Source organism: Phascolarctos cinereus, unplaced genomic scaffold, assembly GCF_003287225.1.
Source record: "Phascolarctos cinereus isolate Bilbo 61053 unplaced genomic scaffold, phaCin_HiC Scaffold_9;HRSCAF=440, whole genome shotgun sequence".
Classification (NCBI taxonomy): Eukaryota; Metazoa; Chordata; class Mammalia; order Diprotodontia; family Phascolarctidae; genus Phascolarctos; species Phascolarctos cinereus.
The window spans coordinates 188,144,378-188,158,068 of NW_027556402.1; the positions used below are offsets into that span (position 1 = coordinate 188,144,378).

Below are 13,691 nucleotides of genomic sequence, written 5' to 3' on the forward strand. Positions count from 1 at the left end.
CACAGTAACAGCAATATTGTACAACGAACAACTCAGTGACTTAGCTATTCTCAGCAATACAATGATACAAGACAATTCTGAAGGACTCATGATGAAAAATGCTATCTGCCTCCAGAGAAAATAACTGATGGCGTTTGAATACAGACTGAAGCATACTATTTTTCACTTTTGTTCCTTCTTTCTTTTTCTTTTTTTTTTGGTTCGAGTTTTCTTCCACAAAATGACTAATATGGAAATACATTTTATAAGATTACATATTATAACCTACATCAGATTGCTTACCCTCTCAGGGAGGGGGGAGGTGAGAGAGGGAAAGACAGAATTTGGAACTAAAACTTAAAAAAAAGTCAAAAACTGTTTTTACATGTAATTGCAAAAAAATGAAATTTAAAAAAAAAGAAAGAAAATCTTGGCAAGGGAAGGATTGAGGTGTAAAAAATCTGACCCTGTAGCAGACTGAAAGCTTAATAGTATTCTACAAACACGCTGTTAACTTAGAAGTCTAGTAACCAAGTGAAGCTAACTTCTGGAGTTTTCATAAAGAAGTCTCATTTTGTTCATCTGAAAAATTACATGTTGTGAAGTTTCCAATAAAATTCAACTACTTTGATTCATACTTCGTATATTGGAAAATAGCACATTTCTGTAAACTGATTTATTAAAAATGAGTGAAACATGTTCTAGAGTTCACTGAATTCCAGAGAGGGTAAATGATAACTTAACTACTGATTTAATATTATCTCCAGCATAATACACATCCATTTTCCCCAAAATTTAACATTTAGCATAATATGTAGAAAAAAATCCAACAAGAAAAAAGACACTTGGCATCTTTGGGTTTTCTATCAGGTTAATTTACACTACAGCTTACAACAACTGACAGCAAGTCAATACAAAGGAAAAGAACAATCACATTTTGAAATTCTCCATACCAACAACGTATAGAAGGACATGGATAAGAGTTGTACAAGATGAGAAGGCTTGGACTGGCTGCAGCCTGTACCACCAGAGAATGCAAGCACACTGATAAGCACACAAATCCATCAACATTTCATTCTAAAGAGCTATTTGGGAATTCAGTCAAATAAAATCCTACTAAATTAGGCATAATCTTAACTTTTTAACACACTGGGCTTACTTCTAACTTGAAGAATAAAGCAAACTGATCATTTTCAATGGCGTCATATTTTGCATGATTAAATTATCACTGTTAAAACTGTTAAATCCTAACGTGGCTGTAGCTTCTATATTCTAGGTTTACCATGTGATGGACAAAAATATACTTCTTCATATTCAATAGTCATGGATAAGATAATAATGATACAAAGGTCCATAAGGAGTTGTGTGAAGAACATACAACTCAAGTTCATATTAGAAGTTTGACAACTGACAAGGCATTTTAAGAACAAAAATTTAGAGGTCCCCAAACTGCTTGTGAAAAAGGGCTACTTTTCAAGTCACTAAAGCCTTATGATCACTCAAGTTGCTATCAATGATCTCCCAGGAGGTGAAGAATAGATGGGGACAGCGGAAGTTGGCACATGACAGTATTGCCCCAACCAAGACAGAGAAGGAGGTGATGCTACCAATGTTGTTAATCTCTCTGATGGGAATCTCTCAATGGGAAGGGGTCACAGTAACAACTTAGAGATCTCTACCAGGTAAAGTTTTAAAACCTCCTCCCCCAGATGGTATAGGACCCTATTCTATTAGAGATTACTCCTGAGGATGATATCAGAGACCAAGGATACAAAAACAAATTCTAATGGTCATGAGGTTGTAGAAACTAAAGTCTAATGACACATGTTCATAAAGGATTTCTTTATGTGAAATTTATTAAGACTCTGAGCACTACACTTCACTAAAGAGAAAGCTATTCTTATAACCTGGATGATTTCTTTCTTACCAGTAAGATCATTACCCTAATTATGCAGAGAAGCATTTTCTTAATTCATTGTTGCTATGGAAATATCAGGTTTTGAGAAGACTGGTTGACTTAGAAAAGGGTGAGAATAAAATAGAAAAAAGCATTAGAGATTTCTTTATTTATGGATTAAAACAATTCTAATTTGATATATATCATATTCAGAAAAATGCTTTCATATTCTCAGATGAGTAAACTCACATTTGGTTCCTTATTAATATGAAGTGTTCATTTATAATCTTATTTTGGGATATAATCTTAAAGAAAACATTTAACAGTGATAGAATAGATTATATTATGCATTAGTGCCTAAAATTATTAGGGTCCAGAAAGGTATATTTTTCTGTACCAATTAAAAAAATATTGGATCATGAGAACCTAGAAGGGACCTTAGGTGTTATATAATCCACCTCCTCTCTTACCTTCCCAAACACACTTTGCACATGAGGGAAGTAGAACTCAGCCAGATTAAGTATCTTGCTCAAGGTCACAGTGCAGTGAGAGTACCCAGTCTTCTAACTCCTAATCAACTGCACTTGATAAATGGCTTACATAAATATCAGTAGAGATAAAACCCCTTGATACTTTTACAGGTTTGCCCTAGAAGAAGAAGGTTTTAGACATTATAAAGTTGCTTTGGAAGAGAGACTGCTATACTGTCATAGGCAGAAAATTGTGACTCTAAGTAATCAGTCATGTAAGGCTCGACAAGATGACAATTAAAAGACTAAGCAGAGGTAGCAGACTGGGGGAAAAAGCTCAAAGATAACATCCAGATCCTAATTTAAAAGATGACTAAAGCAAAAAGTATAAAACTCACTTAGTCATTGCAAACCCATGCTCATACTTAAATAAGTGTGTAAGGAGCTCCTTATATGTATTCACATAAAAAGAATGACAAAACGTCAGTTGGAAGAATCCTAAGAAATGAGAGCAACAACTGATATTTATATCCTACTTTTAAGGTTTGCAAAATGCTATATCTATGTATATGGGTGTATATATGTATATATATATACATATATATATGTATATATATATATGCATATATACATTTTTATCTGATCCTTATAACAGTCCTGTGATACAGATAATAAAGGAATTATCCTCATCTTACCAATGGGCAAACTGAGGCTCAGAGAGGTTAAATGAGTTGCCCATGGTCATAAAGCTATTAAATGCCAGAGTCAGGAACTGGACCTACTTCTCTCCTGACTATAAGTCTAGCAGTCCACCCTCTTATTTTTGTGGATAAGACCAACAAGTTAAGTGACTTGCCCAAGGTCCTAGTAATCAGTGGCAGAATTAGTAGCAGAACCCATAATTATGTTAAGCAATTTTAAAATACTACATTTGCCACTGATATTCTTGCATTTTAATGGGCATTATCCTTTTAATTTCGGGTGCTGTAATTAGAAACTAATAAGAAAAGTGAGAGCATGAGTGGCACCAGAGAACTGAGAAGTAATTAATTAGGAAAATTATGAAAAAAACCCCCAATAAATTCAAAACATGAACCCAGTAGATCCTGAAGTATAGGAAAACACTAAGTATTTCTCAGGTAAGGGACACACAGGGTTTAAATAGACCAAAAGAAATAAAAAGTAAAGGCAGAATTGAATTCAGTGTGGAATCCCAACACACACTGACTATCATCACAGCCAAATCAATCAACTTGTATTTATTAAGTGTCTGCTATGTGCTGGCCACAGTGCCAGAATACAAAGAAAATGAATGAAACAATTCCTATTCACAGGGATCTTGTATGTTCCTCTGAGGAGACAATGAAGAAATAAAAGTACATAACGAATAAAGCTAAAGGGGCAGCTAGGTGGCTCACTGGATAGAGCTCTGGCCTTGGAGTCAGGAAAACCTGAGTTCAAATTCGGTCCCAGACACTTGACACTTACTAGCTATGTGACCCTGAGCAGGTCACTTAACCCCAACTGCCTCACCAAAAAGAAAAAGAAAAAAAAAGAAAAAAGAATAAAGCTAAAGAGAATAAATACAAAGAGAGTAGTTACATATGAGGAACTCTGAGAGGAAGGGCACTAACTGTTGACAAGATCAAGAAAGGTTTCAGGTAGAAGATGGTATTTCAGGTGCATTGTGAAAAGAAGGATTCTATGAGAAGGAGGTGAGGAGGGAATGCATTCCACACACCGTAGACTGACAATGCAAAGGCATCAGGCCAGGACACACAATGTCAGGTGTGAGAACAAAAAGAAGTCCAGTCTGGCTAAATCAAAGAGTGTGGTAGGTGGCATAACGTACAATGAGGCTGGAAAGACGGGTTAGGATAAGATTGTTAAGGGCTTTAAAAGTTAAACAGGGGAGTTTATATTTTATCCTGGAGGTACATGGGTCAGATCCAGCATTATGGACATTAGATTGGCAGGAGAGACTCGAGGCAGGGAAATCAATAGGAGATGGCTGCAAAAATCTAGGTGAGAGGTATAAGAGCCTGAGAATTAAGGTGGTAGCTGTGTGAGTAAAAAGACAGAATTGGGATGTTTGTATATTTTTTTATTAATTTAGCTTTTTTCCCTTGTGATACACCTACTTCATTGTTGTACATACATGTCCCCTTCCCCTGAACATCTGCCCCAATGTAGCAAGAATGTACAACAAGGTCCAGTGATTTACAAGTACCTTATTTCATTCCAACAATGCACCTGAACTAAGAGTGGTGCCCTTGAAGCTGCTCCTCTAACAGTCATCCAATCTGTAGAAGAAGCCTTTCTAGGTTGGTAGAAACATCTGACAGAGTTCTGTGGACTGCATAACCTTTGAGAACCAGTGTGGCCTGTATGACAAGAGGCTTCAGAAAAGGATTTTAGTAAAGACTTGGAGGTGTTGCAATCCAAGACAGTGGAAGATGTGGAATGCTCACATCAATAAAATTATGGATCACTTAAGTATGGAGGCATAACCTTCCTAAATCCCTAAGCCAGAATTATCCCCATGAAGCACTACTACTTCTTTAATGAATGAATGATGTGCAGCAAAATAGAAATGAAAAATGCTGGTAGATATGACACATTAACCACTAGATGGCAACACAAGTTTCCCAGTTGCAGAACTAACTTTCTACCAAATGGTATTCACACTTTGTCTTTCAAAGGTTTTAAAAGTCCCTGTCACCTTTCTCTTTTGGTCTAAAATCAAAGGTTCACTTAATAGCAATGGTATTTTAATCAGACATGTTCTTCCTCTTAGAAAATGTCTTCTAGATGGGTGCAAGCAGATTTTAAACTGTAGCACTTAGGAATGGTTCAGTACAAAGGAAGTTGTGCCCGGCTGCCATCTGTTATCACAGGCAGCTTTCAAAGCTTTGTTTACCCATGATGACTACAGTACAGTTGGACTTGCCTCCCCCCTCCTCCCCCACCAGCACACACTGTCAAACAAAGCCCCTGCTATAAAGCTGGGAGTGCATTTCTCAAAAGACAACTGCTGCTTTAAGTATATAAAGAGTTCAAAGCAGTTGACAAGTATACTTTTCTTATCACAGCAGTTGCTTGACTTACCAAAAAACACCAAATTATAGAATTTTTGTTCTCCTAGAACACACTGCACTTGCAACAAAGAACTAATTGATTATGAAACACTGAGCACTGATTTGCATAATTTGCCTCTGCAAGAAACTAGCTTTGTGTAAGATGAAAGAGACTCCAGTAGGCCTCTACGGAATGTTGTAGAATATTCCCTTTAACACAATATGATTATTTCCAATCAATCAACAGGCACAGCATGATGCTCAGTTTATTAGGTTACCAAAAACATAGCTATAGCAACCACTGTGGTCTTCACACTTGGAAATTACAGACAAACAAGTTTTTGCAGGTTTTAAAGTTTCACATTACAACAAAGCTTAACTTTATATTCCACTAACTACAACTTAATTTTAATCCTCTTCATATAAACTGATAAATATATGAATACCAACAATGGTTAAAATTTTAAACCTAGAGCTTTTCTGTCACAGAACCACAAATTTAGAAGTGAAAGGACAATCTCAAAAATCACCGATCCAACCCTTTCATTTTATAGATAGGAGAAAATAGAAATCCCAAATAGGGAAATCACTTGTCCAAGGTCATACAAGTAGTAAATGGAAGAAGCTGGTTTTCCTCCCACCTGTTTGATTACTTCTCCATTTCCTTACTACATCATTATCCGTAACAGCTAGACGGTGAAGTGCATATGGTTCTAGGAGTGGAATCAGGAAGACTTGAGTACAGATCTCTAGACATTTATTAGCTGTGTGACCCTGAGCAAGTCACTTAACCCATCGCCTCAGTTTCCTCATCTGTAAAATGAGGATAATAGCAGTTACCTCCCAGGGTTGTTGGGAGGATCATGTAGTGAGCACTATATAAAATGTTAGCTATTATTGTTATTATTATCATCATAAATCCTGTGGGTGTTAAAACTATACACTTAATTATACAGGTACAACACAATATCCCTCTTGAGCTCCAGTACCACATCATCAACTGCCTATGGGGCATTTTAAACAAGACATCCTGTAGGCATCTCAAACTCTGCAATCTCCAAATAAAGGTTACTATCCTTCCCCCTAGTCTGCCCCGTTACTTCACTGCATTTCTGTTGAGAATACCACCACCCTTCTTCTTACTCATGTTTGAAACTGGCATTATTTTTAACTCCCCAATTTCCCAACTGCAGATCATTCACTACTTCCACAACTCTTAGATCTGCCCTCTTCTTTCCACTCACATAGCTACCACCCCAGTAAAGACCCTCATTATCACCCCTCGCCTCGACTATTGAAATTTCCTAATGACACTGCCTATCTCAAATTATTCTCCTCTGCAATCTATCCTCCACACAGCTGCCAAAAACTATTGGTCTGTATCACTCCTCTACTCAGTCAACTCCGGTGACTCCCTATTGACTCTAAGATCAATAATTATTTCATCTTTAATTCTTTTAAAATCACTAATTTCTGTTAAATTTAATAATATATATTAGTAGTACATTAATACATGAATATAATTTATAAATAAGTGAATATACACATATTAGGGGTGCATGATCAATTATTTTTGGGCTGATCAAGGTGAGTGACCAAAAAAGTTTGCACATCACTGTTCTAAATGATCAATTTGATAGTGTAGTGACCTATTTGGGAGGAGAAATATTTGGGAGGTTGTTAGTATCATAAAAAAGCATATGTATTAATCTTGCAAGTATCTTAAACCTCTAACCACAAAAATCTACAAAATAGCATACTACATAATAGCAGGTTTTTATTTTATGTATTAGAGTTCACACATGCTCACTGTCAGCACTGCAAATGTAACATTTTTATTACAAGTACATAGTGAAAACATTTTTGCAGACTAAATACAGAATAGATAGCGTATCTTTGGCAATAGGGTTCTAACTATTTTGTTACCATATGGCCTGTTTCGATTGTATCACTTGACTCATCACAAACCTTCTATAACTCAAGTGTCTTATTTAGAAAATGGATATACCTCAAAGGATACTAGGAAAACTAACAGATAACACTGAAATAGTATTAATTCAACATCTAGGAGTAGATTTGGGAAATTACTAAGTATTTCAATACTATTTAAATTGTTCTCCATTACATTTCATCAGTGTCCATCTACATATTCTAAAAATTTCAAAGAATTGCTTTAGAAAATCTTAACTGGTTTCCCTAATGAAAGTAACAGGAAGGACTTCCAGGTTATGTGAACAACAAGACGGTGGACTAGACATTTTCTCTGATCCCCATGACCTCTTAAACGATTCCAAAACAGAAATTATACACCAAAGATAAAGCAACTTCAGCTGCTTCCACGGTCTAGGACACTCAGAATCCAAAAGAAGGTTAAAAAATAAAAACACAAGAGCTAATGCACACTGACTCCAACCTCACCTGGCACTCCTTCCCTATGCCCCAGATGGCAGTGAGGCCACACTAGCAGATCCAAAGACATAACACGGGCTTATACCAAAACCCACCCCTGTATCTCAGGCCTACCACCCTCTTTCCAGTGCTGCTATGGATACCCCATTTTCGAGCTGAGCCTATGGAAGTTTCCTTGAACCTCAAGAGCCAAACAGTCATTCAGGGGCAAAATGAAGGAGGTCGAAAGCTGGAAGCATCAATGCTGCAAAGTTCTGAACTGCCAGCGCTAAGATAAAACAAGCTCTGAAGCGTCAACACCAGGCCATAGAACTGAGGAACAGAGGATGTAGTATAGGTGACCGAGACAAGACACTACGTATGTGGAAGGCCATGCAGAACTCCACTAAGCCTGAGCAAAAGAGCACAGTACCCAGCAAGGACCAGTTCTGAGGACCCAAAAGTCATTTGGGGCAAAGACCTAAGCTGGGGAACTGTGAAGTGCCCGGTATGAAAGAAGGCTGAGATGCTTTCAGATACAACCTCCAAGAAAACAATGATCAGGGGAAGAGAGTCTAAAAGTTACATGGAAAATAAAGTGGGGGGAGGGAGGGGGGAGGCTAAAAGTACCCAAGATTTCAGGAAGAAGATATCTCAAAGAGTTGGAACATAAATAGATAAATCAACAGGAAAAACAATAACAATAGAAGGAAATGTGAGGATGCCCACTGCCACCAATATTATTAAATATTGGATTAGAAATGCTAGCAACAGCAATAAGAGAAGAAAAAGAAACTGAAGGAATCAGAATGGGCAAGAGGTAATAAAACAATCTCTTTTTGCAGGTGATATAATGATAGACTCGGAAAATCCAAAAGATTCAACTAAAAAGCTAGTGCAAACAATATTTTTAGTAAAGTAAATAGGAATAAAATAAAGCCATAGGAATCACCAGCATTTCTATACATCACCAACAAAATCCTGCAAGAAAAGTTAATAAAAGATACTCCATTTAAAATAACTTTGGATAGTACAAAATACCTGGGAGTATACCTGCCAAAATAAACCCAGGAACTACATGAAGACAATTGTAAAACACTTTTTATACAAATAAAGTGAGATTTAAATAACTGGAGAAATATTAATTGTTCATGGGTAGGCAGCACCAATATAATAAAAATGACAACTTTATCTAAACTAATCCAGGGATTTATTCAATTCCATCCCAATTAAATTACCAAAACATTATTTTATTGAGCTAGTAAAAACAAAATTCATATGGAAGAACAAAAGGTCAAAAATATCAAAGGAATTAATGAAAAAAAATGTAAAAGAAGGAAGTCTGGCAGTACCAGATCTTGAACTATATTATAAGGCAATAGTAATCAAACTATCTGGTACTGGCTAAGAAACAGAAAGGCTTCTCAGTGGAACAGATCAGATATGCAATATACAGTAGGACATGACTGTAGTAACCTTGTATTTGATATAAAAATTCATTATTTGGTAAAAACAAAAAAAGTTGTTGGGAAAGCTTGAAAGTAGTCTGGCAGAAACTGGGCATGAGCCATTTACCAAGATAAGATCAAAATGTATATATGACCTAGATATAAAGGGACATAACAAAAGAAAATTAGAAGAACACAGAGCATATTACCTATCATACTTCTTATGGATAGAACAATTTATGAATAAGCAAACCACAAAGGAAACATTATTTTAGCTTCAACAAGATAGAGAGTAACCCAACAGTTACAGGTGACTTCAATATTTCTCTATTAGTCTTGGATAGGTGTCACAGAAAGATTAAACAAAAGGGAAAATATGGAAATGAACAAATTTCTGGAGAAACTAGACTTAAAAGACTTATATGGTATCTTCTGAATAGAGCAGCAAAAGAATATATATATTTATCTGTGCCACACAGAACTTTTACAAAGACTGACCACATTCAAGGGCACAGAGACATTGCAAACAAATGTAAAACATCAGAAATAGTCAATATATCATTTACAAATCACAATGCAATAAGATTAGAAACTGGTTCAGGGACCACAAACAAAAGATACAGATCCAACAGCATTTCTGTACAACAATAACAAAACACAAGAAGCAATAATAAAAAGGGAAATCTCATTCCAATAAAATATATGGGGGTCAACCTCACAAAGCACAAAAAGACTTACATTCAATTACAAAGTACTCCTTAAAGAAAGAAAAACCTAAATAGCTGGAAGAATATTCAGTGCTCATAGTCAGGCCATGCCAATATAAATAAAAAGACAATACTATGAAAATTAACTTACACTTTCAATAGAATAGATTAGACAAAGGAAATCCAGAAACAACAGAACTCAGTAACCCCAGTGCTGATAAAGTGGAAACATAAATTACCTAGGGAAACCCTACTTGATAAAACTGGAAAGCAGTCTGGCATAACTCAGGTTTAGATCAACAGCTTACACCACATTCCATAATACATTCTAAATGGATGTGACTTTAATATTAAAGATCAGACTACAAAAAAAAATGAGAAGAGAAATAGTTCATACACACACAGCTACAGTTAAGAGATGTATTCTTAACCAAAAAAGACATAGAGGCAATTACAAAAGATAAAATACATAACTTAATTACTTGATTACTTGAAACTTAAGTTTCTTAACAGACAACATTAATGTATCTAGCATAAGAAAGGAAGTGGCTGAATGGGGAAATTTTTTTTTAATCAAATGTCTCCAATAATGGTTTGGTACCAAAGATATACTAATAACTAATAAATATATAAGACTAATAGCTATTTCCTAATAGATAAAATGGTCAGTGGATACGAGCAAACAGTTCTCGAAAGACCCAACATGTTTTCACAATTACATGAAAAAATGCTGCTTTACTTCACGCTCTGCAAATTATCAAAAATGACCAAAAAAGGCCCATGTTGGAAGGGGTGTGGAAAGATAGGCACCCTAATACATTGTTGGTGGAGCTACGAAGTGGTACAATCATTCTGGAAAGCAATTTGGAATTACTGAAATAAAGTGACTAAAATGTCCATACACCTTTGACCCAGACACTCCATTACTGGGCTTAAACCCCAAGAAAGTCATCGATAAGAAGATAGTCCTTATATACTCCAAAATATTTATAGAATCACTTTTTGTGATAGATAAAAACTGGAAACAAAGTAGATGCCTATCAATTAGGGAATGGCTAAACAAATTATGGCACATGAATGTAATGGAATATTACTGTGCTAAATAAGAAATTATGCATATGATAAAAACAGAGAAGCACGGAAAGATCTATATGAACTAATAACGCAAAGAAAGTAAGCAGAGGCAAGAAAACAATATACACAGTAAATACAATGTCAATGGAAAGAAAGACACACCAAAAATCAAAAGTGAATATAACAAAATTATAAAGATCAAGTGAGACTCAAATGAAAACACATGAGAAGATACCTCCAACCTACTGTTAGTGGAGGTCCACAGGTTTTACACATTGCACATGTTTCCAGACTTTTTCACTGAGTTATTAATCAGTTGTGCTGGCTTTTTTTTTTCCCTCTAAAAAATATTATTTGTCATATAGGATAGCTCTCTGGAAGGAGATGGGAAGGGAAATATGGGATTCTATGGTGATATAAGAAACAGAAAATATCAATAAAAAACATTTTAAAAAAGAACAACAGGAAGTTAGTTTTAAATTATTGTAATATATTTGGTAACCTTAATCCTACTTTTTTTGTTCCTTTCCTTCATTCACATTTCATGTGTCTCTCTCCTGTTATAATCTGGTAAAGAAGAGATATCAAACAAATAATTGCTGAGGTCAGTTCCTATTTACATTAAAATTACTAGATTGAATCTTGCTTTAAATTTGCCTGAAGAGAGCAAAATTATAAAATTTTAAGAATAAGAAGGAAACTTAGATGTCATCTAACTCAATTTATTTGTATTCTTTCTAAAACATGACTGGTCAAGTAACACGTCTGCACACTTCCAGTAATGGAGAGTTCACTACATTTTCGGATGGACCATTCCACTTATAAACAGCTCTGAATGTTAGCAGCTTTCCTACTGTATTGAGCTGAAATCTATCACCCTGTAATTTTTACTCATTGATTCTCGTTTGGGATTCTAGAGAAATACTGAGGTCTAATTGTTCTACTACTCTCTCTTCGACAAGAGAAACCTTAGGGGGCAGCTAGGTGGCACAGTGGATAGAACACCGGCCCTGGATTCAGGAGGACCTGAGTTCAAATCTGGCCTCAGACACATAACACTTACTAGCTGTGTGACCCTGGGCAAGTCACTTAACCCCACTGCCTAGCAAAAAAAAAAAAAAGACAAGACAAGAGAAACCTTCACATGCTTGGAGATATCTATAATGTCCTTCAGATCTTTTCTTCTCAAGTATAAATCTCTAGTTCCTTCTGTCTCCTAACTCTATCCTTGTATTACCTGTCCTACATACCACAAATGTGTCCCCTCCTTATCACCAATTCTTAGAATCCCCTATTTCTTCCTTACTGAACCAGTAAGACAGGCGAAAAGGTACATGGCACAGGGCTATGATGGAGAAGCAAGGAGGAGTGCAGCTTGAGGGAAATGCAGAGATGGCTGTCCTGGGCACTCTCCTTAAATGAAGGTTCTGGGAAAAGCCATACAATCAGAGGGAGGGCCATTCCAAGGCATGAATTCCAAGGTGTGGATTCCAAGGCTGAAGTGATCTTCCAGAATGAAGAGATTTCTGGGGAATGAAGAAGTCCAAAAGAGTACAGCCTGCTTCACCACTATACACAATATACAAAATACACCATATACAAAATAAATACAAGATTATTTGGGCAGGGGGAGGTGGGGAGGCAACCACAGAGCCACCCAGGTGAACCATCATATTCTGATTTCAATCATTAATTGATACTGTTTGGTTTGGTAAACCACATATCTACCTAATGGTGCTGATATCATTCATCTTTCCATCTTGCCCACAAAGACTATCATGAAACTTTGCCAAATCCTTTGCTGAAATGAAGCTACGTTGCCTCAGTCTAGACAGATTTCATGGCATCGTGGGAAATGCTCTGGATTTTGCATAAGAACCCTCGCACTCAAATTTGGCTTTACCACTTACTGGCCATGTGACCTTAAACAAATCTCTTAAGCTCTCTAGGCCAAAGGGGCAGGAAGCCTATTTGAAGCAGCAAAGAACCTTGAGAAAGGAGGCACCATGTGTCAGGCAAGTCAACCAAAGTTTTGCTTTTGTTTTGCTTTGGAGGCAATCAGGGTTAAGTAACAGGTCCAGGATCACACAGCTGGTAAGTGCCTGAGGCTAGTTCTGACTTCAGAGCTGGTGCTCTATCCACTGTGCCACCCAGCTGCTCCTCAACCAGTGTTAATACCCAAACCACTATATCCCCTCAGAACCTAATGGAAATAGCCAAGACCATGAGCCAAGGAGACCTGGGGACAGCAGTACAGTCCCAGCCACTAGTCCAGCCCCAATAAATATCAAAGACAGGAGCAATTATTACGAAGAAGGCATCTATCATCTCTGTCACCACCAATAATCACAATGGTTGACCAAATGCCACTGACATGAGCAGGTAAGCACTAGAACCCTGGGAATAGAAGTATGCCTAGGCCACAGCTTCTGCTTCCAATCTGGCCCCCACAGCCATCATCCAGGAAAGCAAGGTCAATCCAGGGGCAGCAAGGTAGCACAGTGGATACAGTGCTGGGCCTGAAGTCAGAAAGACTTGAGTTTATATCTAGCCTCATGCACGTACTCACTGTGTGATCCTGGGCACGTTACTTAACCTCTGCCTGCCTCAGTTTCCTCAACTACAAAATGGGTATAATAACAGCTCCTACC

At 36.7% G+C, this 13,691-nt stretch overlaps 1 protein-coding gene across 1 annotated transcript in view; it reads right to left on the reverse strand.

Annotated features, from left to right (window-relative positions):
* The window catches only part of STX18 (syntaxin 18), a 132,488-nt gene that overhangs the window by 50,075 nt on the left and 68,722 nt on the right, over positions 1-13,691 (reverse strand). The gene's annotated exons all lie outside the window — the stretch shown is intronic.